At 42.8% G+C, this 27,208-nt stretch overlaps 1 pseudogene; it reads right to left on the bottom strand.

Moving 5' to 3' along the window:
• Positions 1-2,965: 2,965 nt before the first annotated feature.
• Positions 2,966-4,872, bottom strand: LOC118983786 (AP-3 complex subunit beta-2-like; annotated as a pseudogene).
• Between the last annotated feature and the right edge of the window lie 22,336 nt (positions 4,873-27,208).

Below are 27,208 nucleotides of genomic sequence, written 5' to 3'. Positions count from 1 at the left end.
AAAGAATATGAAGTTAAAGTATCCACATTAATATCCACATTACATAGCCTCATTCAAAATACTGAAAGCTTTGGGAATGGCTCTTATGATGGATCAAAAGGACAGAAATGGGCAAATTCTGCATGATTTATATGAGGAAATAACATGGGAGACAAATGTATCTTTTCAAATATTGTAATTTCATGGGAACAAGTTTGCTTTATATTACCTGAAAGATAATATACTTTATCTATACAGTATTTAGTATGATCCTGAAATTGGGTACAGGTTAAAATAGAAAGCATGAGAGAAGTATACTGAAAAGGTTCATTTTCATCAGTGACTAGATCTGATACTATGGGCGCCCTTTCCTCCCATTTTTTCTATTTTCTACATGCCAAATATTTTTTCGTGAGCACATATAAATTATTAAAATGAATAAAAATAAATCTCATTAAAGTTATTTTAAAGATGAGCCTTAGCATTTGGGATGCGCTTTTTTTTTTTGAGTGGGATTTATTGTTTTATTTAAACCTAAAATAAGCTAATCACCACCCCGCGAAATGTTGAAAGATGTCATCTGAATAGCATGGATGACTCCTCCACAAAACCAGATCCCATTCCTGCTTCATTATTATTTGAGAAAACTCACCTTTCAACCGTCTACAATATGGGCCATCATTCATATCGAACTTAATTAGAAAACAGTTTGGAAGTTGGAGGAATTCCTAATTTAAATCAATTAAAGGGAAAGTTGTCAGGTTCGCTCTGGGTTTGCTTCTCTCGACTCTCGTGGTGAGACCGCGGAGATCTGTCTCCCCCAATCTCCTTGTCTTTCTCCAGGATTATGTCATATCATTCAGTGTGTAAATCTGGGGACTCCTGGTGGCAATTAGCATCTGAGGCTCCTGCCACAGCCAGGAGAAGAAGCCCGGGTGACAAATGAAGGCCTCCCAGGATTCCATGCTGAAAATTCTTTGATGGGCACTTTCATTCACGAGTGACATCTCTCCGGTGGATGGGCAAGGCCACTCTGTTCTCTAGCCCTATTTCTGTTCCCTGTTGAGAACTCTCCTGCCTTCTTCCCTCCGTCATGCCCTAAATCCCACTGTGTCACAGTGCATTTAGTTATCAAATGGAAAAACCATGTCAGCTAGTGACTATTTAAGGAGCTCATCCTTTTCACTGAGCGGATCATTCTAAACCCGTTACGTTACCTCCTCATTGCTAAAGTAAGATTCCTTGCCTTACCTGTTGTCTACTCGCATCCTTGCTGGTTTTAAAAGTGCGCACCCTCTCCACCCAACCTACACAGAACTATCTTCTGTGAACTCACTTCTTTTCCGGCACTCTAAAATCCTCACTGTCTGCCAAGCAAAGGGGACAAGGTATATTCTAGATAGTGAACATTTTCCCTGCCCCCAAACTGAGGCACATAATCATTTATAGATTTGCTTGGTCTCTTAGGCTATGGTCTGGGAGAATAGGGGCCAAGTTTTAACCATCTTTAGGAGCCCAGGATATACATGAGCTCAATGTAGGGCTTCAAATGAGTAAAAGAAGAAATGCAGTAACAGATGTCTTATATTACTTTTGAGTACAAAAGCAGTAGAAAATTTCCAAGTGATAGAATGTTTAAAATACTTTCATAGTTGGAGAAAGCGACCCAGGTTGTTTGAAACTAGACAAACCTTGAAGTTTCAGAATATAATATATGTATATACAGAATAGATACAAGAAATTTCTAGAGACCAGAAAATCTATATTATGGTTATTGCATGTAGAATATTTAATGGAGAGCCTAGACTAGAGGTGAGAAGACTTTGTTCTGCGTTTTTATGTCTTCAGTCAAGTAGAGGGAAGAGTCAAGGCTATTACCCAAGTAAAAGACGGTTAGATTTTTTCCTATTCATGTAACTTCCACGTGCAGCTTTGTCTCTTATCAACTTTTAAACCCCTTAAGGTCAGAAACTCCACTCTTCCTTGAGTTTTCAGAATAGCTTCCCCTGGATTGTGTTTCAGTGGCTACTTTTTCGATAGACTGTTATCAACTATAAACTAAGCAGGCTCCAGAGATTTCAGTTCATTTGCTTTTAAGTTATTTCTTTTGGCACCTCAGTCCCAGCTTACCGAGGTCCCTTCTGAAGGGCTGGCGTGATGTGGCAGAAAGGGAGACAGCTAAACCGAGAGGTGTCTAAGTCGGACCTTAGTTTTTGACCTTTAGGCTTTAAAACCATCTTGGCCACCTTTACAGTAAAGATTTCTAGGCTCACTCCCAGATATTCTGATTTAATATTCCTGGACTAGGGCCCCCAAACGCACATTTTATTTATTTATTCACTTACCTCTTGATTTATTTTCATTGAGTTGTAACTTACATATAACACTAGTTTCAGGTGTACAATGTAACGATTTGATACCTGTAGGTTGCAAAGTGATCACATTAAGTCTAGTTAACACCTGTCATAGACATAACATGGGCCTAGTATATGTACATCATACCTCGGTACTCGTCGGCTACAGAGCTCATCAAACCCTGTACGTGTCCCATTTTGACGAGAAAAAAGAATGTTTCAGCCCTAGAGCATTGCTCGTGACTCCTCGCTCTTGCTAGAACTTGTGTGAGTCACAATGCTGCCTGCAAGACGAAACGCTTCACCATTCAGTACTCCTGGGTCTTGGCACTCAGCAGGAGTTCGGAACGAATGAACGAGTACCACTGGACTGGGAAGATCTTTTCCTGAGATTTTACTACATAGGTAGCTACAGAAGCTGGGAGGGCTGAAAGAAACAGCTGCTGCCTCTCTGTGTGCAGGTCACCGAGGGACCCATGGGGGGAGACTGGAGATGACCAGAGAGAGGCCCCTCTGGGTGCTGTCGGACACGGGGAGTGTGATATAAGAGGGAAAGAAAGAGAGGGGGGCTAACAGCCTAGAGGTCATTAGGGAGGGACCGGTGGGGTAAGTGAGATCACAGAGCTTGGGAGCTACTGGGTCAGGGCCTGTCCCATGTCCTTCACCATCAGGGCGGGTACCCATCACCATCTTCTTAGTGTTAACGGGCAGCTCCAGTGTCCTGGGTATCCGGAGTCAGCAGGGCCAGACTTCCCCTGGTCAGAGTCCCCCCCTGCACACCTGCTCTCCTCAGATGTCCCACACAGGGACACGACCCAAGTTGGCCGTGGCAGTCACTTTCTGTCCCAGAGTGTGGTCACTCTGATAGGTATCTGTGGTCTCATTCCTGTCATTATCTGTTCCTGTTCCTTTTTTAACTCATTCCCGTGAACAACGGGGCCGTTGGCTCCCCAGGGGTTACCTGATGGAAGCGAGACAGGGAGCTGTTAGGTTTGGGCACACAGCCAGAAGATGGCGTTTGTGACATTGAGTTATAGAAATCAGTGCCCGTCACAGCAGTGGCAGATTCTCCTGGTGCCAGGGACTCTATTTCGGGAAATTCCTAGATACTGATGCCAGCAGGCAGGGTAGGGCTCCCGACACGCAGGCCCTTGGTGAGGGCGTCGGAGTTGCTGGATATGCACACCACCACGTGGGGGGTGTGGGAAATGGTAGGTGGCTGAAGGTGAAGTATGCAGCCAGCCCCTCACCAGCTACGGGTACAGCAACCCCTGCCTCCCAATACCTGGCACCAGACACAGCAGCAGGGCACTGAGAGAGAGTCTGTGAGTGTCAGGCCATCAGGTCAGCAGCCAGACTGCTGGACACACCCCTGAGGGGCTACCCAGGCTGGACACTGGAAGGGGGGAAATTTTCTAGGTCAAGCAGGGAGACCTCCTTGGCAGCAGGGACACTTTTGCTGCTGGGAGGTGTTTATTTCCTCTGGAAGGGCGTTGCCGCCTGCTGCCCCCTCCGACTCTGTGAGCTACAACTGGACCGGCCGCCGGCATCTGGGTTTGGGCATCTCCCGTGCCTCTGGCATCTTCTCCTCCTCTTCTCACTGGCCCCCTCACTCCGTTCACTCTCAGTGCGCTTCCCTTTCTCCTCATCCTCAAGCTGGGTTTCTCCTCTTTCCTCTTCTTGAAATTCGAGACTCTAGTCCATTTACTTACCTCCATGCTGTGCTTCCTTTGGTCAGCCTGTGAGCTCCTGGTAGTCTGTGGCCTTGGCATTGAGCAGGCAGGACAGTGAGCACAGCTGGAGGTGGTCTCATTCTTTGGAGGATGAGTTCAAGACTGGGTCTGAGGGCCCCACCCTGCTCCGAAGGGACGATAAGCTGCCGACTGAGGTAGGCATGGTCATCACACCTCTGATTGTACTTGGCCCGACTTAGCACATATTGGGTCAGCAGCTTGGTCTGCTTAGCACTGATCAGGTGGATGGCATCCTCTCCTGTGAAGGGCTTGGCCATTTTTCTTGGGTCGTCAGGTGCCATGTTGGGGACAGGTTCATAGAATTCACTGCTCAGCCACAGGATGCTGGCTTGGGCCATGGGCACCTGGGTGTTGTCTGTGAGCTTTGCCGAAGGTTTGATGAACTCTCTGTGCCGGCCACATACCCAGCAGCTTCATGACGAACACAGCAGCTGCAACCACAAGCTCATGGCAGTGGGGCAGTAGCCGCACCAAACCATTAGGGCGGGTGTCACCGCCTCGGCCTGTGTCAGCAGCACAGCATCCAGTGGCCTGGACTGCGGCTGCCACAGTCCTTGTCCATGCTGCCAGTGTCAGTCTGGAATTCCCATAGGACAGTGAGAATGTTCTGATTCCCTCGCCAGGTTGGTGAGCATTTCTGGCTTCCAGGTCTTGATCTGGGTGAGGCCGGTGGACTGGGTTCCAACACACCCCGGCTCTTGATGGGCATGGGAGCCAAGTTCTGAGGCACTATGTCCTGCCCCTCCCTGCTGAGAGGGTGGGTAGGCACTGCCTGGGTCTTTCATCTGGGGTCAGGGGCAGCGGATGGAGGGAAGGACCGTGGTCCACATAGGAGGGAGGAGGGGACCACTGGGGGAGGGCACTAGCAGGAGGAGGTGGGAATGGGGTCCCTGTGGGAGGCGAGAGGGCTAGGGCAGATGGGGGGAGGGGACACGATTCATCCAGGGGCATAGAAAGAAGACATTTTTTTTGAGAGAGAGAGAACAAAAATAGTTTTTAATTTCAAATGTTTTATTATTTTTCATTAAATGCCTTGGGGTGACATTCGTTAATAAAGTTGACAATTTGCAGTGTAACAATTTGCACTTAGGGAAAAATCGCAGCTACCCCCTCCGAGGAAGCTTCTGGAATCAAAGTTGCTGGCAGTTGACATCAGAACAACGGGCTGGGCTGCCCATTGGAAGAAGCTGAGGGAGCCGGATGGGTCTCAGGTCCCGGGAGTCGTGCCCAGTGCTGACCAAGGGACACGAGACCGTCCTGTCAACAAGGCCTGACCTTTGTCAACATGCCAAGAACAAAGGTTCCCGTCACACAAGTCTGGGAAACATTCTGTGGGTCTTTTCCAGAGGGTCAAATGAATCGGAAAAATGGGAAAAACCTGTGTTAACTCCGCCTTTACCCGAGTCCTACAATTAGATGTAAAATACCAAGTAAACTGGTCTCCCAACAGAACCTACAGAAATTAGCTCCTTGTGATTTTTGTAATTATTGAAATCATTTTTTCAGTCTCTCTAATATCAAGACAGTAGTTTTACATGTAGTTGCTGAGGCCTCAAGGTTTTGAGTCCAATAACAGGGGGCCTTCCTTTGCCCTTTAACGGGGCCGAGAGTCAACAAGCTGGCCACTTAAGGTCTCAGTGTGGGGTCCCAGGGTGCCAGGTGCCTGCAGGAGGGCCTGGGGAGCCCAGAGCAGAGCTGGCGCCCACCTGCTTGGTGGAGGCCCCGTGCAGGATTCGGAGACACCGCCTCCAGGAGGCGCTGCATGTGCGTTCAGTAGGATGTCTGGCGCTCAGGCTGGGGCAGACGCCTTAAAGTCAGCAAAGGAGCCTCTTCCTTCCCGTAACTTCTGCGTCCCCCATGTCTGCTGCCCCCAAGCTGAGCCCTAGCTCGTAAGTCCGCCCTCCAGGGCCTTTCCCAGTTCATTTTATTAACCGCGCGGGTCTCCAGACTGGAGCCCTGTTGGTTTTCAAATCTCGGTGTTCTGGGGACTTGTCTTTCAGGGGCAGGTCTTCATTGCTGGGGTGCCCCTTGTGGGATTCAAACCCTGGGCTCCTCAGGGAGACTCTCAGTGTGTTCAGTCTCCCCCAGACTGAGTCACGGTGTGGGGGTGGGGCGGGGTGGGGCAGGAAGTGGTTCTTCTCTCTTTCTCGGGCTGTGTAGGCATCGGTGGGTTATGAGTTGTTTCAGAGGAAGCTGCTTCGTATGGAGTTTAAGAGTCGTTGTGTGCTTGGGGGGAGGTGAGTCCAGGGTTCGCTCCCTGCGCGGTCTTGCGCCCAGGACAGCTGTGGAGGCTGCAAGTCGGGGATCCGGAGCCCACAGGCGGGCCCTGCGCACGCTAAGCTCGCATCACCTGCTCTTCTTATACAGCTGGTTTGTGGCCTACAGGGCTAGAAAGTGTCCCTCCCTTGTGTCGCTGTCCTGAGGGTTACCACCCCTTCGCCCCCTCCTGCCCCCGGTTACTAGTAACAGGGAGGAGGCAGGGCGTGAGCCCGTTGAGGCTACGTTGGAAAACAACCACAGGGTCGGGCCAAGGCAGTGTTGGTTCCAGCTGGGAAGAACGAGCTTGGGGTTGTTTTCGCACCTCCTCACCACCCACACCTGCCCGCCCATCACGGTAGCAATCCGTGACTCATTAACAATGTTCGGGGCAGTACTTAGAGCCGTAAAGGGGTATCACGTCTCACAGATTCTGTTTGGTGTCCCATTGCCAGTTGTGCTCCTCTGTGGGCTTTCTGGCAGGTTCTGGTGTTCCCACAATAAACTCTGTGAGGCCCCAGGGGCAGAGGGCTTGTGGCCACCTTGGCCCTGAAGTGACAGAAATCACCAATGGCAAACGAGAAAGAGCTTAAAATAAAACCCAAAACAAACAAACAAAAGAAAATATGTTTGAAATACTCACAGCAGTTATATGTTTGTATGTATTTGTTTCTGGAAAGATGTACCCTGAGCTTTAATAGGCTACTCCCACGGAAGGGGACTAAGACTGGGGGTTGGTTAAATGGGCTTTACTATTATACTGTGTTTTTGGACTATGAGATACGCCTCCCCCCAAATTTGGGAGGAATAATGGTTGTTAATGCTGCTGTTGAGTTCTGTTTACATTTACATTGGTGAAATATTATGTTATTTATGTTATTAAATATTTACCACATGTTTAGCTTCAATTTTTTTTCCTCTTTTCTGCCTCTAAAACCTAGGTGCATTTTATATTCTGAAAAAATACGGTAATAATTTTCTGTTAGTGCCATTGTTTCGAAATTTTTTACGTTTGTTTTGTTTTATATCACAATTGCCACACTTTCAAGTACATCTTGGATGTATGAATGTATTTCATGTTGGCAATGATGTTAATACACTCGGAAATATTTTACCTTTCCATACTCTAATAATAACAGGAGATTATGAGAAGTAATGTCTCCATCCTAAAAATGTTTTTTTAGAAGAAAGCCTGAGAGGATACCAGCAGACTATTCATTGCAATGAGATATTCTCCACCCATTAAGACATTAGGCACATTTTCTTCAATTTACAATGAAGCATCCCCATTCAAGTCTGCTTCAGGAATTCATCTATAGAAATTCCCTGAGACCATTTTTGGAAGAGGCCTTAACATTTGTGTGTGTGTGTGTGTGAGTGCGTATGTCTCACTTGAAGAGGTGTGGGGCAGCTCTTGTCTGAACTACAGCATCTCTGAGGGGCCCAGCATTACGCACGGGTGTATGGGTAGCTGAATGTGTGGGATGCATGGAGGTACCAATAAATTGTTGGAAAATAAAACACCTCACCATGGGCAATGCCTCCGGCGTACATACTCATATCTATGGCACATGGCGGTATTTATGTGTCTTCATCGTCGGGCGCTCTCTATCCGTTGAGATTTACCTGGGAAATGCCAATGGGCACCAGAGGAGTAGAATGTCCACATTATGGTCACGATAGCATAACAGAGAGAGAGGAAATGCTGAGCACGGCATTCAGTTTCCAGCAGTTGGTCTAAACCTTGGCTGCACATTATAATTGCCTAGGGAGTTTTAACAGGGATGTAGTGCAGCCCCACCCTCGGAGGTTCTGACTTAATGGTCTGAGATGGGACTCAGGCAATATTAGTTTTGAAAGCTCCCCAGTGGACTCTAATGTGCAAGAAGAGCTGAAAATCACTCCGTCTGACAGAAAGAATATATAGTAGTGGGTGGCCGAGGATATCGTTAGAGTAAATTTGGGTAACAATCCATTGATAAACTTTTGAAACTCGAGGAATACTTGGAGCTGTTGTAAAATCAGGATGAAGCAATGCTAGCAAGGTTTCTAAAACAGGAAAGAAAGCAAGTGTAGGGCCCCCCTGGGCAGCATAATACTTTGGGACGCATTGAGAAGAAGGAGAAAGACCGGAGCAGAACAGGAGCAGTTTACTTTTGATCCAGGCGCTTATTTCCTGACACCATTGGCTAATGGTTCTTTTCAGTTTCTCGTCAAGAAACAACTAATCATTTTGAAACCTGCTATATACATCCTATTCAGTCCCCTACCTACAGTCACAGTTAGGTCAGCACAAAGTAAAACACTCACGATTCTCCTTACACAGTTGGGCACATTGGATATCAACCAATGTTTGTAGTTATATTTGGGAAGAGGGATGCTGTAAGAAACCTGTCCTAAATTCTGAGTGCTATCATTCAATCAGCATTTACTAGTCACTGAAAAGGGGTTGAGTAGAGAGAATCTATTCAATAAAATTGTAGAAATCCCTGCTCTGAAAAAGGCTACCTTCTGGAGGAGGGCAGGTCAGTTCAGCAAAGAAAGGATTTTGTTTGTTTGTCTGTCTGTTGGTCTGAGGAATTTTTACATAGAGGGAGTACTATGAACAAGCTGCTGTAGTAGAGTCACGTGGGAGCTTGCAGCAGACCAAAGCTGGGATCTCTAAACAGGGTGGTGAGAGAAAACTTGTGAAATACATCTGAATGACTTGCCCAACATTCTGTAACAAAGAATGTTTCAGAGTGTATCGCAAAAGCTCTGGGCAGAAAGGGACTAATTAACATCAGCTAGGTTGAATGATTCACCTGAAATACTTTTGTTCCATGGCCAATACATTCTCACTCCTAATGGTCTTTGGATGTGTAATACTAAACATGTCCAGTGTTGTTTGTGAGAATTTTCTATGTCGTTGAATGGAGAGTAACCCAAATTTAGATATTCTATCTAATTCCTTACCCCAGGCTGAATGAATACACACAAATATACATACACGTGTATATATGTACATAATGATGCACACATACATATGCATGTATGTACACACAAATACATGTATGCATACATACTACACAGACATACATGAAGTTCACACTCAAACATTAATTTCACACCATCTAACAGTGCTCAGTGGGGTGCTAGTTTGGTGATCTCACACCTACAAATAGTTGATGTGGATGATTCTGTCTTCGTTGTTGAAGGCCTAGTCTTCAGAATCTACCAAGCAAGTGCAGTGTTACCCTTCTAGAATCCTGTGTTTGAAGTCCGTCTCCCCTCTGTTCTGCCCCGGCTTTCCCGGGCCCATCATCTCCTCCCTTCCCCCTCGCAGTGTTTGTTAGCTGGGAAGTCCAGAGTGGGACTTCGCTCTGGATGTATCCAGTTCCACGCATGCACATCGTAATCCTTGTGGCCTTGTTGACCTAGTTCTCTAAATGTGTGAGGCTTTTAGAAATTTGTGCTGCTATTCACTAAATAAACTAATAAATAAATAAGAGATTCGCTAGGCCTGAGAAGCTAGTGTACTACTATTCACAACTTGGCTGTTTTTTTATATTATTAAGTAAGGGGAGAACAGCATTTTAAAATTTGATTTTTCATCTTTTTTATTATCTTTACTTATTCTATGGAATTTGGTCAGTATTCTTTCTCATGGTTGTCTGCTTGTTTTTAGCTTTAGTACTTTTTGAAATCATCCTGGAGACCAGTATGAGGCTTTGGGATTAGTTGTTTTTTGATTGTTGTTATCTTTAATTAGACTGTAAATTTTGATAACATGTTTACTAGATAATAACCAAGTAAATCACATCATATTTTCGGCAGATCTGTATTTTAAGGAGCAAAGCGAGGCTTATCAGAAGGTCAAAGATGATTTCATCTGGAAAAGTTCAATACTTTATTCTAGGTTTGTATCGACTACTGTGACTAACTTAACTGTCTTGTTCATTTGATCTGTTAAAAAAAAAAAAACACGGTGTGTCAATAGGTGTGTTTTTTGAGGAAGGAGAGGTTAGATGCATTTATAGCCAAATAATCAACTAAAGAAAATATAAATATTTTTCTTTCCTTTATCATATGGTCACAGACTTGTTTTTTAGAAGCCACCTATAATAAATTTTAAACTCAAAGTGCTCAGCCTCTGGTTCCAACGATACTTCTTAACTGTCTGCAATTCCACCTTAAAATACATGTAGGGAGAAAGCCCGGTAAAGATTACTGCAATTTCTTTCTAAGGATCTCATTGAGTTTTCTTACTATCTGAAGGTAAATAGCTGTTTGTGAATAAATCTCAGGATCTGTGTGGATTTAAACCTCTATCAAAAGTCATTCTGAAATATGTTGATATTACTCATGTTCATTGTTAGTCTCCATACCTAGATTATACTTCAGCAATTTTTAGAGATTTACTTTAAGAAAAAGAATTTATACTTAATTCAGGCAATAGAATGTCCTTAGAATTTTTGAAAGTGGGGACAGTGATGGTCAACATAAATAGCCTGACAGTAAGGAGTTTGTATTTTGAACTTGGGACAGACAAGGGCACCTCCTTGGCACTCAATGAATTGGATGAAAGGGTAGAAAGAGAGAGATTTCTTCCACTGTCAGTTTCTCCCTGGGACAGGTTTTTTTCCCCCTTTTTTCCAAAGCATGTACCTGAAGCTAATTTTATATCTCTATATGATAAGGCTCCATTATTCAAAGTTTTGCTATATTTTACTGGAATAGGCACTGATGTAGTATGTACACTACCAGGTATGAAGAAACAAAGACTAAGAAGGCTTTCCTATCTTATGTCTGTAGCTAGTCATAAGAGAATAGTAATTTTCTTTTTTTGAGAAGTAATAATAAACATAATTTCTGTCAATTACGAGGAAATGAGCAAGAGCCTACCAGGTGGTTTCGACATAAGCACTTATTTCTGGATTTAAAAAAACCCAAACAGAGTGCCTTCCGTGGTGTCAGTGAACACATAGCCGCATTTAAAAAGTGCAAAGAGTCAATCGAGTTGTCTGTTTATCAAAATCATATGCTTTTCTCCTTGGATTTAAAAACAGAAGTCAGCATACCATTAAGATGGAATTTTCATGAGGATTCCAAAGAGATTTTTGATGAGAAATGGGTAGGCAGATTGCGTTTCTAAGTTGTGCTCCTAAATCAATAAAAGCAATAACAAGAAAAATTTCAAATATGGATAAATGCAGTTTTGTTTCGTGCCTTCAGTCATGTACTCTGTACAGTTTAATGAGCCTTTCACTTTATTGGAACTGGCTTATCAATGGATAACAGAAAGTGAAATTTCGATTGGGTCTGCAGAATACCGTCCATGTGTATGATTGAAGAAAAAGGCTACATGATAAATCAGGAAAGTATAAAGTGTAGGGGCACAATAAAGGAAGAACTTTCCTTTCTCCCCTAATTAATACCCTTTAACTTGTCATTTCGGTAATATTTTTTCACTTCATATGTAGCATCAGACCACGATAACATATACTTTATTGCCCCCTCTCCCCCACTGGCCTTGGCAATATCGTTGCCATACATTTAACTTCTAAATATAAGCCTCACAATACCTTGTTATTATTGTTTACTATACATATTCAATTGATTTTATGGAGATTAAAAAGCAGAGAGCATATATGAGGATTATCCACATTTTTAATAATTTTGATTGCCCTTAATTGCTTTTTTCTATAGATACATATTTCTACCTGGTATAATTTTCATTTTGCATGAAAAAGTCCCTTAGAATTTCTCTTTTTGTAGCATAGGTCTGCTGGTGATGCATTCTTTAATCCTTTATATATTCAAGGAAGTCTTTAGTTCATCTTCATTTTTGGAGGCTTGTTTTACTATGCTGTAAATTCTAGATTGACAGTGTTTTCTTTTAGTGGAGTTGTTGCTCCATTCTCTTCTGATTTGCATTGTTTAGGTTGAGGAAACTGTTATTCTTTTTTAAAAAAGGGAACTTATTAGGCCCTGGCTGGTGTAGCTCTGGATTGAGCATGAGCCTGTGAACCAGAGGATTGCAGTTCGATTCCCAGTCAGGGCACATGCCTGGGTTGCAGGCTGGTTCTCTGCAGCCAACTCCCAGCAGGGGACGCACGAAAGGCAACCATACATTGATGTTTCTCTCCCTCTCTCCTTCCCCTCTAAAGATAAATAAATAAATAATCCAAAAAATAAAAAAGGGAACTTACTCATTGCGGTGGTGTTGGTTAATAAAATTATATAGGTTTCAGGTGTACAATTCTATAATATATCATCTGTATACTGTGTGTTCACCACCCCAAGTCAAGTCTCCTTCCATCACCATTTCCCCCCTTTGCCCTCTCCTGCCTCCGCCTATTCCTCTTGCCCTCCTGAAGTCACCATGCTGTTGTTGTGTCTGTGAGGTGGGTTTTTAATCTCGTCACCTTTTTCACCCACGTGTGGAATCTAATGAACAAATTAAAGTAATGAAAAAATAGAAACAGATTCAGAGATAAGAGAAATGTAATATTATTGTCTTCTTGCTTTGTTTTGAAACATATCTTTCTCCAGCTGCTTTGAAGACATTTTCTTTGTCATGTGTGTGTGTGTATGTGTGTGTATTTGCAATTTAAGATTGTTTTTGCATTGTTTATGTTTCCTGTGTTTAGGATTTGTTGAGTTTTTTGGATTTGGGGTTTTGATTTTTACCAAATTTGGTGAAAATTCAGCCATTATTTTCTCAATAACTTTTCTTCCATTTACCCCCCTCCAAATAATTTTTCTCTGACTCCAGTTACACATATGGTAGTCCACTTGAAGTTGTTTCATAGCTCACTGCTGATATGTTTCCCCCCCAGTCTTTTGTCTCTCTGCGTTCTACTTTGCACAGATTCTGTTGCTATGTCTTTAGGTTCACTAGTTTTTTTTCCTCTGAAGCATCTACTCTGAGGTTAATGCAAATCAGTGTTTTGTTTTGTTTTGTTTTGTTTTTATATTAGATAGTATAGTTTTCACATATAGAAGTTCAGTTTTTTAATATTATTTATGTTAACATGATGAATATTTTCTCTTTCTTCTTGAACGTTTAGAAATATGATTATAACAGTTTTAATGTCTTGTGTAGTAATTCTGTTATCTGAAATGTTTCTTGGTCTGTTTGTAGGAATTGATTTTTTTTTCTTTATAGGGCATACCTTTTTGATTCTTTGCTTACCTGGTAGGTTTTGCTTATCTCATATGTTGTGACTCTTAACTTTCTTGTTGTTGGATAATAGATAGATAGATAGATAGATAGATAAATTGTTATGGGCTGGTTAATAGATAAATGAATAAATAAATAAAATTTTATGGAGCTTTGTCCTGGAACACAGTTACTTGGAAAAAGGAAAAATTCTCTGAGGTCACTTCTAAGTTCTGCAAAGCAGCATTGAATTAGATTAGTCTACATGGAATTTTGTCCCACTGCTAGGATTTTAGTGAGTTTTCCAAGTAATTTCCCTGATTTCCTGTGAAATATGAGATTGTGCATTTCTGATTGCCTGGTTCTTTCCCAGCACTCAGTAATTTTCTCTCGGGAGTGAGTGGAAGACTAGAGGAAATGCTTGGTGGAGCTCACATGGAATTTTTTTTTTTCTGTGCAGATCATGTTACTCCAGGGTTTTGACCTGCCCCACCTTCCCCACCTTGATCTCCCTCTTTTGAACGCCTCCTGTTCAACCCATGAAAGGGGAGCTTTCACCCTAAGGATAACCAACCNAATGTCTTGTGTAGTAATTCTGTTATCTTAAATGTTTCTTGGTCTGTTTGTAGTAATTGATTTTTTTTTTCTTTATAGGGCATACCTTTTCGATTCTTTGCTTACCTGGTAGGTTTTGCTTATCTCATACGTTGTGACTCTTAACTTTCTTGTTGCTGGATAATAGATAGATAGATAGATAGATAGATAAATTTTTATGGGCCGGTTAATAGATAAATAAATAAATAAAAAAAATTTTATGGAGCTTTGTCCTGGAACACAGTTACTTGGAAAAAGGAGAAATTCTCTGAGGTCACTTCTAAGTTCTGCAAAGCAGCATTGAATTAGATTAGTCTACATGGAATTTTGTCCCACTGCTAGGATTTTAGTGAGTTTTCCAAGTAATTTCCCTGATTTCCTGTGAAATATGAGATTGTGCATTTCTGGTTGCCTGGTTCTTTCCCTGCACTCAGTAATTTTCTCTTCGGAGTGAGTGGAAGACTAGAGGAAATGCTTGGTGGAGCTCACATGGAATTTTTTTTTCTGTGCAGATCATGTCTCTCCAGGGTTTTGACCTACCCCACCTTCCCCACCTAGATCTCCCTCTTTTGAACACCTCCTGTTCAACCCATGAAAGGGGAGCTTTCACCCTAGAGTTTTAAGGATAAACAACCACATGACGCCCAACACAGGACAAAGGACACTGAACATGGCCACAAATTGTTAGTCGTATATACTCAGCATCTGGAGGGGGACAGCACAGTATATGCCACAGGAGGGTAGCTCTTGGGAGTGGAGTGAATAGCCAGGGGTTATAGGTCGCAGGCTTTGCAGTATTGAGAGGGGGTGGTGATCCCCAGTGTTTGAAGGAGGCTGTGTTTGGCTTGTACAATAATTTCCTGAGCTGCCAGGGACCTGAAATTCACTGCTCAAGGAAAATCTCTAATAAAACTCTCTGTGATCGCCTTGATAAGGAAGGCTGTTGGCCATAGCACCTTTGCTGTGGGAGCAGGAGTGGGAGGGTAACTGTGGTTATATCATTGAGGGGCCTCTTGGATTCACCCGGGATAAAGGCAGCACAGGACCCTGGGTCTTACACTGCACGCCCCTGCTCGGGGCAGGAGCTGGGCTCTGACTGGTTGTCAAAAGGGCTGCGGTCTGGAGACCCTCTAGGTCATAGCCCTGGGGGCGATCATCGAGTTCCCCGGCTCAGCTGTCATTGTCCTGTGCTGCCTACTGCGATGTTAGACACATTTCATCAACTTTTGTCTATTACTTGTGTCTGTCGTTGTTAGTGAAAACTTGACTCCATCTTGGCCTTAGCTTGCGTTTTAGAGAACGTTAGCAGGATAAATGTGATGAATTGACGTTTAATAGAAAGATTGTTATTATTAAGCGAATGGTATGTATTTGATCAGCAAGAGCAGGGTTACATTAGGATTATTTTTTGAAGGCTTCCACTTCCCAAATCCTAACAAATAGGATGATAATAGTATGACTGGGGTAGGAAGGGCATGAAGGAAAAGAAACACCTACTGAGTATTTGAAAAAGAGGGGAGTCATGAGCACATTCCAGTAAACGATATCCTTACATTCAGCATTCTCCTGACTTTTATTCCTGTCCTTGAATCTGAAAGCTCACGACTTTCAAAATGAAGACATTTGGTTAGTTGATGGTGAGTAAGTTATTTAAACTCTGTTCAATAGCCATGTTTCACCTTCAACAGTTTCTTTTAATGTGGGGATAACATCTGAATTGGTGATTCCTTGCAAAGGCATGTTATAAAAGGTACATGGGCACTTTATGCAAGTTTTGGAACACCGTGGATACTCAATACGTATCCTTTCCCTTAAGCACTGATTAATTCCTCAGGTGTGTGCTTTTTCCAAGTCTCCCCATGTTCTGTTCTGTTCTTTTATTTTTTTTTATGAACTAAAGTCATTTTACCAACTAGCTGGTTTCGATTTTGCTTTTAGTTCCCTTTTCCATTTCCTCACTCTCGGAGGCTGTAAACCATGCTGTGTCCATAAGTAAATAAAAAAGTCCTCAGCCTCCCCAACAAAGAATATTTTGGGGCAAACACTCTGCACTTACGCACAGTGTCAGAATTTCAAAACCTCCCCCAAGGGCTCCAGCAAACAAAGCTAAAGAAAGGAAAGGAGGGATGATGGGCCCTTTTCAAGGCAGCCCGGCCACTCTTGAGAAAGAAGTGCAGCTGTATAGTCACTTGCTCACCCTACAAGGCCTTTAGCAAAAGAAAAAATATATATGGACACACAAAGAATAAGGTATTGGTCAATCAAAAGAGAGGAATTCACTTGAGAGCTGAGAATTGTTTCTAAAACCTCGCTGTAGTAAATATGTAGAAAAACTGTGATCCTTCTGAGTATGTTTAATCCATACGATAGCCAGTTGTTTTACCAAGTGTGTATTGAGCAAACGGAATCATTTCCAATACATTGTACCTTCATGTTTGGAAATGAAGATGCTGTGAACTGTGTGGGTAAGGAATTGTCAGCATTAGCATTCCAACTTTTCAGTTACTAGTTACTAGTGTAGATAATTGAGCGAATTATCCAAAGCCCTGAATGCCAGTTTCCATCTCTGTTAATTATGGACATTCCATTGGGTTTTTCTGAGGGGTAAATAAACCAACACTAAAAATGGATCAGTCATGGTCTGTGATTCATAAAAGGCCTCGATGAATGATTGCTCTGCTGTTGCTCCTACCACTGCTTGTAAACCATGAACTATGACTACATTTATTATGAAATGTTTGTTTTCAAACAGTGGCATTTTGGGATTTTTTCAATGTTTGCAAAAGCAGAGCTCCTAAAAGAAAATCTACCATGTAAGTACACATACCATTTAACATATAAACAATTATTGCTCATATAAAAAAGAAAAATAGGGAGAATAAAGTATCGCTGTAGTACCTTTTTCCTGTATTTGTTTCATTCACTTTCATTCATTCACTTAACGAATGCTTATTAAACACATATATTCTAGGTATTGTGGAGAAAGACGTTAACAAAACAGATACAAATTTCAGCCCTCAAAGAGATTAAACTTTAGTAAGGGCCGATGGAGAATAAATGTCATATCATGTTTTAGGCTATGTTTTCCTCTCGTATCATATCTTATCCTGTCTCCATAGGGAACCAGCATATGTGATGGAAAGTAGGACTGGGAAGAGGAGTAGGGAGTGTGTGTATGGGTAGAAGGAATTGTCATTTTAAACAAGGTGTAAGGGAGACAGACGCTCAGTGAGAAAGTATGGACAAAGACTTGAAGAGGGTGTAATTTCGCTCTCACTGGGCATGTGAGAAGAGGGTGTTCAAGGCAGAAGAAACAACGGACACATGCAGAACCCCGAAGTAGGAACATGTCTGGGTTGTTGCTGGAACATGGTGGGGACCAGTACAGACTGGAGTGAGCAAGAAGTCAGTCCTACAATTTGAGGCTAAAGGGCTGATTAAGGAGTGTTCAGTAATGGGGGGCTTTATAGAGTATCATAAGGACTTTGGCTTTTTCTTTCAAAGAGATGAGAGAGTCCTTCTGGCTTCTGTCTTGAGAACAGATTAAAGGGAAGAGTAGGGAGATGAGTTGGGAAGGGTAGCACGATGGAATTCTTGATACACTTTGATGGTAGCCTTGGTCAAATGTTCTAAGTAACTGGATTTGGATCTAAGAGAAAGAGAAACATCAGAGTGTTGGCTTGGGCAACTGGTGGGATAGAATTTCCATGTGGAAGAGAGAGGAAGACAAGAGCAGAGGGAGATGTCAGGAGATAGTAAGATCAGGAGTTCAGTGTTAGGAATATTGATTTTGGGAGGACAGTTAGACTTTCAAGCCTAGGTGTCATGGAGACATTTGGGTACAAGTTCAGAGTTCAAGGTAGGGATCTAGGTGAGATGTATAAATTTGGAGTAATCAGCATATAGGAATTATTTTTTTATATTTTCACTCCTTATGTGCAATCATAGAATTTATATATCATTTTTTTCAGTATCAAATGAAAATGTTTTTAACATTGTCTTGGAGCAACATTTAGTATTATTTTAATGGCAATGGAAGGTATATGGCAGATCTGGGTATAAATGGTCAGTTTTACCAGGCATCATTTAGCCAATTTTGAACTTGGACATGCTGTTGTAGATTTGTGATCCTCAGGTTTCCCAGTCGCAATTAAGAGATAATTATACCTACCTTACAAGGTTTTTGTGATGGTCACATATTATAATACAATTCTTCATAATGATAGTCTCTAATTATGAAATACAAGATATGCAATGTATTAAGTGCTCTGTATCTATCATCTGGTTTAATTCTTGTTAAAAGAAAAAGAGATAGAGGTAGGTGAAATTATTCCAATAGGAATACAGAGCCTCAGCACATCAAATAATGTAGTTATGTTAACACGGCTAACAAGTAGCAGAATTAAACCTGTCTATTAACTCATTGCTGTTTTTTTGCTTTGGTTTTTTTTTCTTTTTGCTTCTACACATATTCATATAAGTCCACAGTCCCAGGATGAGAATAGGCCCACAATAATTCTTTACGGTATTCGTCAACCCACATGTAAGAAAGTTGAACATCAGCATTAGAACAATATCCCAATAATTGTCTCTGAGGAACAAACGCACTTGAATGAACTGTGTGTGTATGGTAGTTCTAGTAGCAAAATAGTTTCCAATGCAGTGTCTTAGTTCGGTTAAGCAACACTGAGTTACAAATCTATCTCTATAGGTGAATTTCAGTTCCTCCGTCTATGGAATAATTTAAGATGCCTAACACCTTGCTCAATGAAGGACTTTAAGATCATTGCAGAGTAGATGATGGAGTCTCCCTTGTGCCCCCCAAGGGATCCATTTTTTCACTGTTGTATGAAAAACCCTTCAGGCTTCTTTATCACCCCTTCCCAGTGCCTTCCATGGAGGAGGACCTATCCCAGACGTCTAAATGTGACCCCTGTGTTTCCCTGCTGGATGAGATCAGCCAATTAACTGGCAAATACAGTTGAAAAGATATGGGTGGTAAAGTCTTCTTTCAATTACCTCTGCTACAGCAGAGCCAAGTTTGAGTAACTCTCTTTTCTGTAAATAAGTTGAATACTGTTTGTTTCTAGTGTGCTTTTCTTCCCTTATTATTCTGTACTGTATTGTTTGCTTTCCTGATCTAATAAATACAATTCTATTATATAAATTATAACATGTATTATCACATTTAGGGCATAAATGCCAACAGACCTGTGGCAGAGTGTTGACGCAGGTGGTGGGAGCCCAAACATGGGGCACGGACCGTGTTTGATATCCCACTCGAGAGAATCTGATTTGTGTGGGTAATTTCTCCTAGAAGTATGTGCTTTCATCTGTAAGTTGGAAAGGGGATCCTGGTCTTTCAGGGTTTGTGTCAAAACCAAATCACATGCGTCCAGAGGTACAACTAACCTTGTCCTCAGTGATACCTGTGACAATGACCCTAAAACCCAGCATTGTGGAGTATGTATAGGCTAAGTAGGTGCTCAGAATATTTGTAGTAATGTAAAGAATCCTTCCAATGACTCTCAAAAGCAAGTGTTGTAGTTATATTCATTGAACAGGTAGAGAAATGAGAAACGGAGGTGTAGGGAGGTTCCGTGCCCTGCCCACAGAGACACAGAGAGCGTTTGCCTCTCTGGTTGAAGGGCTCTTGCTCCTAAATGTAGGTCTTTAATGCCAGTGCCCCGGGGAACTTTCTATAAGACAGGAACGATACTATGTGGGCCCCATTCTGCATGGCGACCACTGGCCACCCGTGGCTATTGGCCATTTGCAGTGTGGGGAGAGAGGCCGAGGAGCTGGATGTTTCAGCTTGATTTAGTTTTAATTTCAGTTTACATTAAGTGGCCATGGGGAGCTGGTGGCTGGCATAGGGCGCAGTGCAACCAGGGAGTGGAAGTCCATTGAACTGTGAGACCCCGCAGGGTTTGTGCGGTGTCTCCTTTGGCTGCATGCCAGTGGCTGGCGCAGAACGTGGGCGTGGTGCACGGTGGACGTCCGCAGCCGCCACTGAAGAAGAGATGTGTTGATGGGTTCCGCCTTCTGCCCGTGGGTCTGGCTCCTGCTCTGTGCAGGTCCCATCACAGCTGTCCTTTCCTTCCACTCTTGTACTGCCTTTGAAGTTCTTGCTTAGTGACCCTGATCTTGGCTACATGTCAAGCTCCTCTGCTGGGTTTAGACACCCAAAGTATCACTGTTTCCTGGGGGAGGGGTAGGTATAGGGTGGGGCAAAAGTAGGCTTCCAGTTGTTCTTATAGAAATGAATACAATACTCAATAAGTGGTAATACAAGAATGAACTCTGTGTTTTGCGTACTCACGCCTGTAAACCTGCGTTTGCCCCACCTGGCGTAAGGTGAGAGTGTGGGCTTAGAGGCTGCCTGGCAGACCACCCCACAACTTGGAGCGTGCTGCCCGTTCTTAGACCAGACTTTTCCCTTCAGCGGGTCCCAGCGTTCTGTTCCCGGAGCTGTGGCCGATGAAAGTTCCCATCGCAGGAGCTTGATGGCAGACAGTCCTTGGAACAACACACTTTTCGGAAGATCTGGACGATCACAAGAGTACAATAAATAAATGACTATGTGATTTTTCTTTCTGTTTTTCTGCTTCTGCTTTCAAACCTTCAACACATCACAAATGTAAAATGTCAGGAGAATATGTCACAGAAAACATTTTGAGACATTGTGTCTAAAGGACGTTGCTTTGTGTCCTTTATTTAAACAATCTTTTTTTTTTTTTTTGAGTTGTGCTAACTTGTCAGGTTTTTGAGGCAGAACAAGGGACCTAGGGATAGAGAAGATACATCTACTACTGTCTCCAGGAAATTCTCAGTCTGGGAGGAAAGACAGACACCATAGGCTGCAGAGCAGTGGTCTCAGAGAGGAAGTAGGCACCAGGAAGTAGTCACCCCATTGGTAGGGACTGGCAGGGCGGTTTTCATGGAAGAAGTTGCAACTGGGCTGAAAAGCGCCCTTGGCCTCTGCTGGATGCATAAGCAATAGAATCTTGCGGATCGGCCTCTCCTTTTCTATTGGGAACTTAATGAATAAATCATGAAAAGTAGTTCCTTCTTTTTTGCTTTGTCTCTCTCGCTGTGCAGGTTGAATTAAAAAAAAAAAATCTGAAAAGCGAAAGCCGATCTCACACCCGGTATCTTTTCCCAGTGTTAAAATGGTTACTGGGAAGAAGCAACAATCAGCTGTATGCGATGATGCTGGAGGTCTCCAGCTAGAGCAGATGCCATATTAAAGGCTTTCTAAAAAAAAAAAAAAAAATCCAGATAACAGGCGTCTCACAAAAATGTGATTCATTTAGGTATTCAAAAAAGTACGTCAGATAATCGCCACAGCTGCCGAGTTGATTATGGGCCGATCGGGAGAAGAGCATGGGACGCCCTGAATAGCATAACTATAATTATGTATCAGTCGACGTCTGCGGCCTTGTCCTGCCAAGACCCCTCATGTAACCACGCGCAGCCCAGGCCACCAGCAGCACCCACTGCACGAGAAATTACACGTTTTAAATTAGATGCCTGAAAGGGGCTGTCTAGCTGCAAAGTGGAGGCAGCTGCAATTTGGATATTCGGCCATCTGTATTTTCTGTGGTGTAAGCTCCGTGCGTGAAGGAGCGGTGAGTTTCAGATCTCCGCCACCCAGGCACAAGGACATGGCGGGGTGACAGTTCTGGAGACGGTTTTAATTTAACTCCTGACTGTGCTCATTCCTGCTAGTGTGGCCTTAGGGGACCTATTGAAACTGTATGTGCCTCAGTTTTCTCATCTGTAAATTAGGGCTAATCATGGTATCTCCCTTACAGCATTGTTCTCATGATTAAATCAGGCGATATGTAGTGTGTAGCCAGTAGCTGCCGTAATTAGTGGCCAATGAAAGTTAGACATTGCCTCTCCTATCATTCAGGGTCTTCTTCAGGTATTGTGTTCTTTAGTGAATGACTGCTCAGAAAAGGAATAAGTACACGAAAGCCTTATATTTATATAGATTTTGGAATCATGGCAAAAAATCCTATTTCTGTGACTCCTGCATTGCAGTATTAACATATTTTATTCCATAATTTGAATATGTGGTGCTCTTAATAGTAAAACGATGTTGTTAGGTGTCTATTAGACTCTTCATATGGGGGGAAGGATGGTGTATGGATTATTTCTAGGAACTATTTCAGTGTTCCTGTTAACATTCGTTCCTTGTTTATTCATTTTTTCATTGGTAGAGATCATTTGCACAGTTACGTTTGCCAATTTCAAATTTGATGTATCTATGAAAAACTGCCTAGGTTACCATTGTCTAGTATTAAAGATGGAAACCTTAAGCAAATTGTGGAAAACCGCCTTTTCCGAGGAATGCTCTTTGAGAACCACGCCACAGTTCCCTGGCAGCAAAGACAGAAATTCTCTCCTGTATGTTCTTACAAGGCAAAGTGTAGTTAGGAATCGGGATCCGTTAAAACCTGGCATCCACATGGAATGAACCACGCTGTCCCCGTTCACTCTAACGAAGCCCGTGTTGTGAAGATCTGAGCAGCGCCGAGATTTCATTAAATGGAAATGAAAACAAACCCAGCTTTCCTGGACAGAATTACCCTGGGCGGCATGAGAAAAGGAAATGCATTATTTCAGATACTTGAAGAAGAGGGTTAATGAAGTCCGTCACTGCACAGTAGCCGGTCAGGACTGTGGTAAAGCATTGGAATTGCTGTCTTGTTACAAGCCAGCCCCGACTCCCAGCAGGTATACATGAACAGGATGAGTGTTACTAACAGTGGTGAGGGTGGGGGTCCCTTCTGCTTCCCAGCTCTCTAGGGGAGGCCTTTTCCCCTGACCTCATTGCTCCACACTTCTCAGTCGCCTGTCACAGAGGCACAGCTCCTCTGGTTCAGTTAATCATTGGAGCGGGGCTCTTCTCCGACACTGTCTTGGAGCACTTTCCAGCAGCGGTCAGGGGGAGGCTGTGAACCTGTGCATGTTGACCTCTTGGGAGATTTCCCTCAGGTGAGGCAGAGGATGAACAAGCCTCTTTGTCTTTCTGTTCATGCTGCATTTTAAACATCGGTTTTATTATACACAAGACACATCCTTCTCTTCCTCGGTGCCCTCTCTCATTTCTTTCTTAATTTGGAAGGTCGTGTTTGACTCACTGCCCACCCTCCTCAACTGGGCAGCTCTTCTGTTTTCTCCGAGAACCAGTATGTCCGTGAGCCTACTTTTCTCGTTCCCATGAACAACCTCTAGTGATTTTTCCTGAGTAGAGAGACAGGTAGTAAGTACAAGGATGGCTCTGAAGGTCTTATGCGAAATGGCAAGAGGTGGTGGAGGGGGAGGGGGGGAGCTGTCAGTGGTAAGGTTTCATCTCAATGCCGTCAAGGGACTTCTGGAGTTATCGCTGGCACGTTTGAGAATACTTGCCTCGGTGTCGAAGTCTGCTTTACAAAATCATTCTGTGCCTGAAGAGACTGTTTAAAACTGTGCTCCTGGCGCTGTCTCCAGGCGGGAATCTGTTATTAGCAGCAGTGATGAGGCAGGTTGCAGACATGTCCTGACATTGGTTATCCTCAGGATGGGAAGAGATCAAGGTGTTCTGAGGAAGGGGCAAGAGGGGAGCATGGCTCCTTCTCCTTGGCGGTCTTTGTGGCTACTGGCAGAGGACCATTTAAGCTGCTTTCTACTTGGGAAATTGGGAAGATGGCCGTTCCTACACTGTTGATTGCTCCCTCCACCTGCCCTCTCCTGCGCTGTTGTCGGCAGGGACTTCACTCAGGTTCACCATCACGGCAGCATTTTCCCTGCAAATAATTGAAGAATTAGTCGTTCTTTATGGCCAGGGGCCTCAGGTCAGGTGTAGGGAGTTGAAGCATTAGTAATACTGTTTTTATGCACCCCTACACACACTCGCACACACACACAGTGAGCACACCTGTCGTTTTGACAGTATTGGCCATGAAAAGAGTGTTTAAGTGACAATTATGTGTCCAAGGGTGGGAAACCTTTATTTTCCATTAATCAGAAAAGCTCTCTAAAACCCAACAAAATAAAGTTGACTTGAACTATAAAGACTTCCATACTCACGAATTTCCAGCAAATATTTACATATCAGTGTCTTCCATCCTTCAAATAAAGCACATGAAATGACTGAGAGATTTTGTGCCACATCAGTGCAGTGATATCATTCACTCAGGGGTTTTGGCTATTGCTAAACAAACAAGTAGCAATAAAAGACAAGGGAAGGCCCTGGCTGGTGTAGCTCAGTGGATTGAGTGCGGGCTTGCGAACTAAAGGATCGGGGTTCAGTTCCCAGTCAGGGCACGTGCCTGGGTGGCAGGCCAGTTCTCAGCAGGGGACACATGAGAGGCAACCATACATTGATATTTCTCTCCCTCTCTTCTTCCCTTCACCTTTAAAGATAAATAAATAAAATGTTAAAGCAAGGGACGATCGGTTGACCTACAGGAATACGCTTATTTGAGACCGCCTTCAGTCTCAATAAGCATTACTGGATAGGAAGCTTGCAAATCTTTGGATCTCTTCTGTTTTGTTCAAAGACCAAAATGTGCTTTATGCACTACAGAGGCAAACGTGGGGTACATTTACATTCAGTAGCTATCACCAACTTTTTTTTAATGTTCTGACTTTGGCAGAAGCCAAGAGGCAGTTTGCAAAGCACTTTTCCTTAATATTTAAATTTCCTTGGAGGTTTAAGAAAAACTTAATCCACATTCTAATTCATTTGTACTCAACTCATAAAAAAGTGTTCTTCAGTTTGATCTCATTGTGGTCCAGGGGCATTACCAAGCTTTCAAATGAGCCTTCATCCTTCCATTGAAATCCAGATGTTGTGTTTCGTTGGCTCTGAGCAAATTTTAACACTCCAAGTCTTGGTCATAAATGAGAAGACACAGATGGTTTTGGAACTTAGAAAAAAATCCACAGATAATACAAAGTCTCTTAAAATAATGAGGAACTATCATTTTTAAGGGTTTCATTTTTTAAGGGTTTTTAATGGTTTCATGAAAAAAATTATCATTTTTTTCAACGGGTGAATGCCATTGAGCTCATTTAAAAAGAGCTGTTTTAGCCCTGGCTGGTGTAGCTCAGTGGATTGAGCATGGGCCTGTGAACCACACGATCACAGTTCGATTCCCAGTCAGGGCACATGCCTGGGTTGCAGGCTAGATCCCAGCAGGGGACTCACACGAAGCAACCATACACTGATATTTCTCTCCTTCCCTTCCTCTCTAAAGATAAGTAAATAAAATCTTAAAAAACGAAAGGTTTAAAAAAAAAGAGCTGTTTTAGTAGGTAAGGGGGAGGGGGTGATGGGGCCAAACTGGGAGGGAGAGTGTAGCCAGGAATAAACTCGAAGAGCCCTTCTTTTTACTAATCACAAGTAGTGATTAAAATAAATAAATAGTAGGAGGGTGAAAAGGATGGAACCAAATGCTAATGCCATATGGTAACACCATCAGGGATGGAAAGAAAAGGTTATTTTTCACATTTCAAATATTCCCTCACATTAGCCACAAAAAGATGGGGAGGGGAGAGACCAAATACTGTGCAGTGTGAGGCGGCAACAAATTCCAAATAATTATACCCCTGGTATTTTCCAGCGAGTTCGGCTTTTAGACATTCAAATCCTCACTGTCAATTTACTGCATTAGGAGGCACAGTATGACTTCATCTCTCTTCCATATGAGTTCTGTTTGTGGAATTGTGCACCTGAAACCTGTATAATTTTGTTAACCAGTGTCACCCCAATAAATGCAATAAAAAAGAACAAAATTTTAAATAGTTAAAAATACTTAAATGTTTCTACATCTTTAAACCAATGTATTGGTTTGTACAGATAGAACCACAAACCTAACCAGTAATTTTTTTCATTAGAATACAGATGGTTAACTTTTCTACCTTATCAATTTTTTCATAGCTAGGATGAATTTGTCATAACATTATGCATTTTTTACAGGTGATGTCCACCTGAAAACTTTCTTATGATTTTGAAAATTTTATATTTGAAAGATGCAGTAATATAACTGCTGAGCCAAACATTATTTCTACATTTAGTTTAGTAGGACATGAATGCTAGGGGGCTTTAGCAATTGCTTTAGAATCAACCAAGTCCAGGTGCACAGTCAAGCTTAACACTTCCTGGCTGGGTTACTTAGGGATGTGACATTGCACCTCTGATCTCCTATTTCGTCACCTCCAAATTGATGCTAAAATGATACAAAACCCATTTACTCCTTTTCTTTCCAACTCTCCTTCCTTGGTACAATGGGCCGTGTTTAAGTATACCTCATTCCTTGATAACTTCATGAAAACAAGCAGAATTTGGCGGGAGATTTTTTTCTTTAATTCTTTTTGGCCTCTTCACTCTTGCTTTGACTGTGCTCTATGAGAGAGTGCTCTTTGGTTCCTTTTGCATGTAGGTGTCTCGTAACCCACGACTCCTGGTCTGGATTTAGCATCCTTCAAAGCTAAGGCCCAAACTCCTCTTCTTTATTTAATTTCCAATCAAGTATAAAGGATAGCTCTGTCTACCCAGCAACTATCTACTGGAATTCTAATAGCATTCCAGTTTTCGTGTTGAACCCTCTTTCCTTTGATTTGTGATTCTGCCCAAATCTAAAGGGGTTCACATCAGTCCAGGCCACCAAGGCATTGGCTAAGTGTCAGGTAGTTGAGTGTCCTTCCAAGAAAGGACAATCAAGGCTAGTGGGATTCAGTTGCAGCACTTTTGATTAATAGAACTGGTGAGCTCTCTTTGAAGCTCTATCTTCAAACCTATGTTTGAAGCTCAATGAGAAGATAGGTTTGCTCTCTGGACCTGCCTCTGTAGCTTCTGCCTGTAGGAGGGGAAAAGCTTCTGTGGATGGAGTGCCCATGAGAGAGAGGAGAGGAAACGTATGTTTGTTCTGCAGACGTTGACTATGCAAACAGGCCGTGTGCCTGGAATCAGCCACCCCTGAAGCCTTTCAGTCCCATAAGGAAACACATTCTTCCTTCTGCACCAGCCACTTTGAATAGAAGTGTTTCATTCAATAAGAAATAATATAAAAAGAGCATGTAACTAAATGCATATTTCAATGGAGAGTAAGATGACCTTCATGAAAATAGTG

Source organism: Sturnira hondurensis, unplaced genomic scaffold (genome assembly GCF_014824575.4).
Source record: "Sturnira hondurensis isolate 20B ecotype Veracruz unplaced genomic scaffold, ASM1482457v3 Scaffold0003090, whole genome shotgun sequence".
Classification (NCBI taxonomy): domain Eukaryota; kingdom Metazoa; phylum Chordata; class Mammalia; order Chiroptera; family Phyllostomidae; genus Sturnira; species Sturnira hondurensis.
This window is presented reverse-complemented; position numbering and strand designations above follow the sequence as displayed.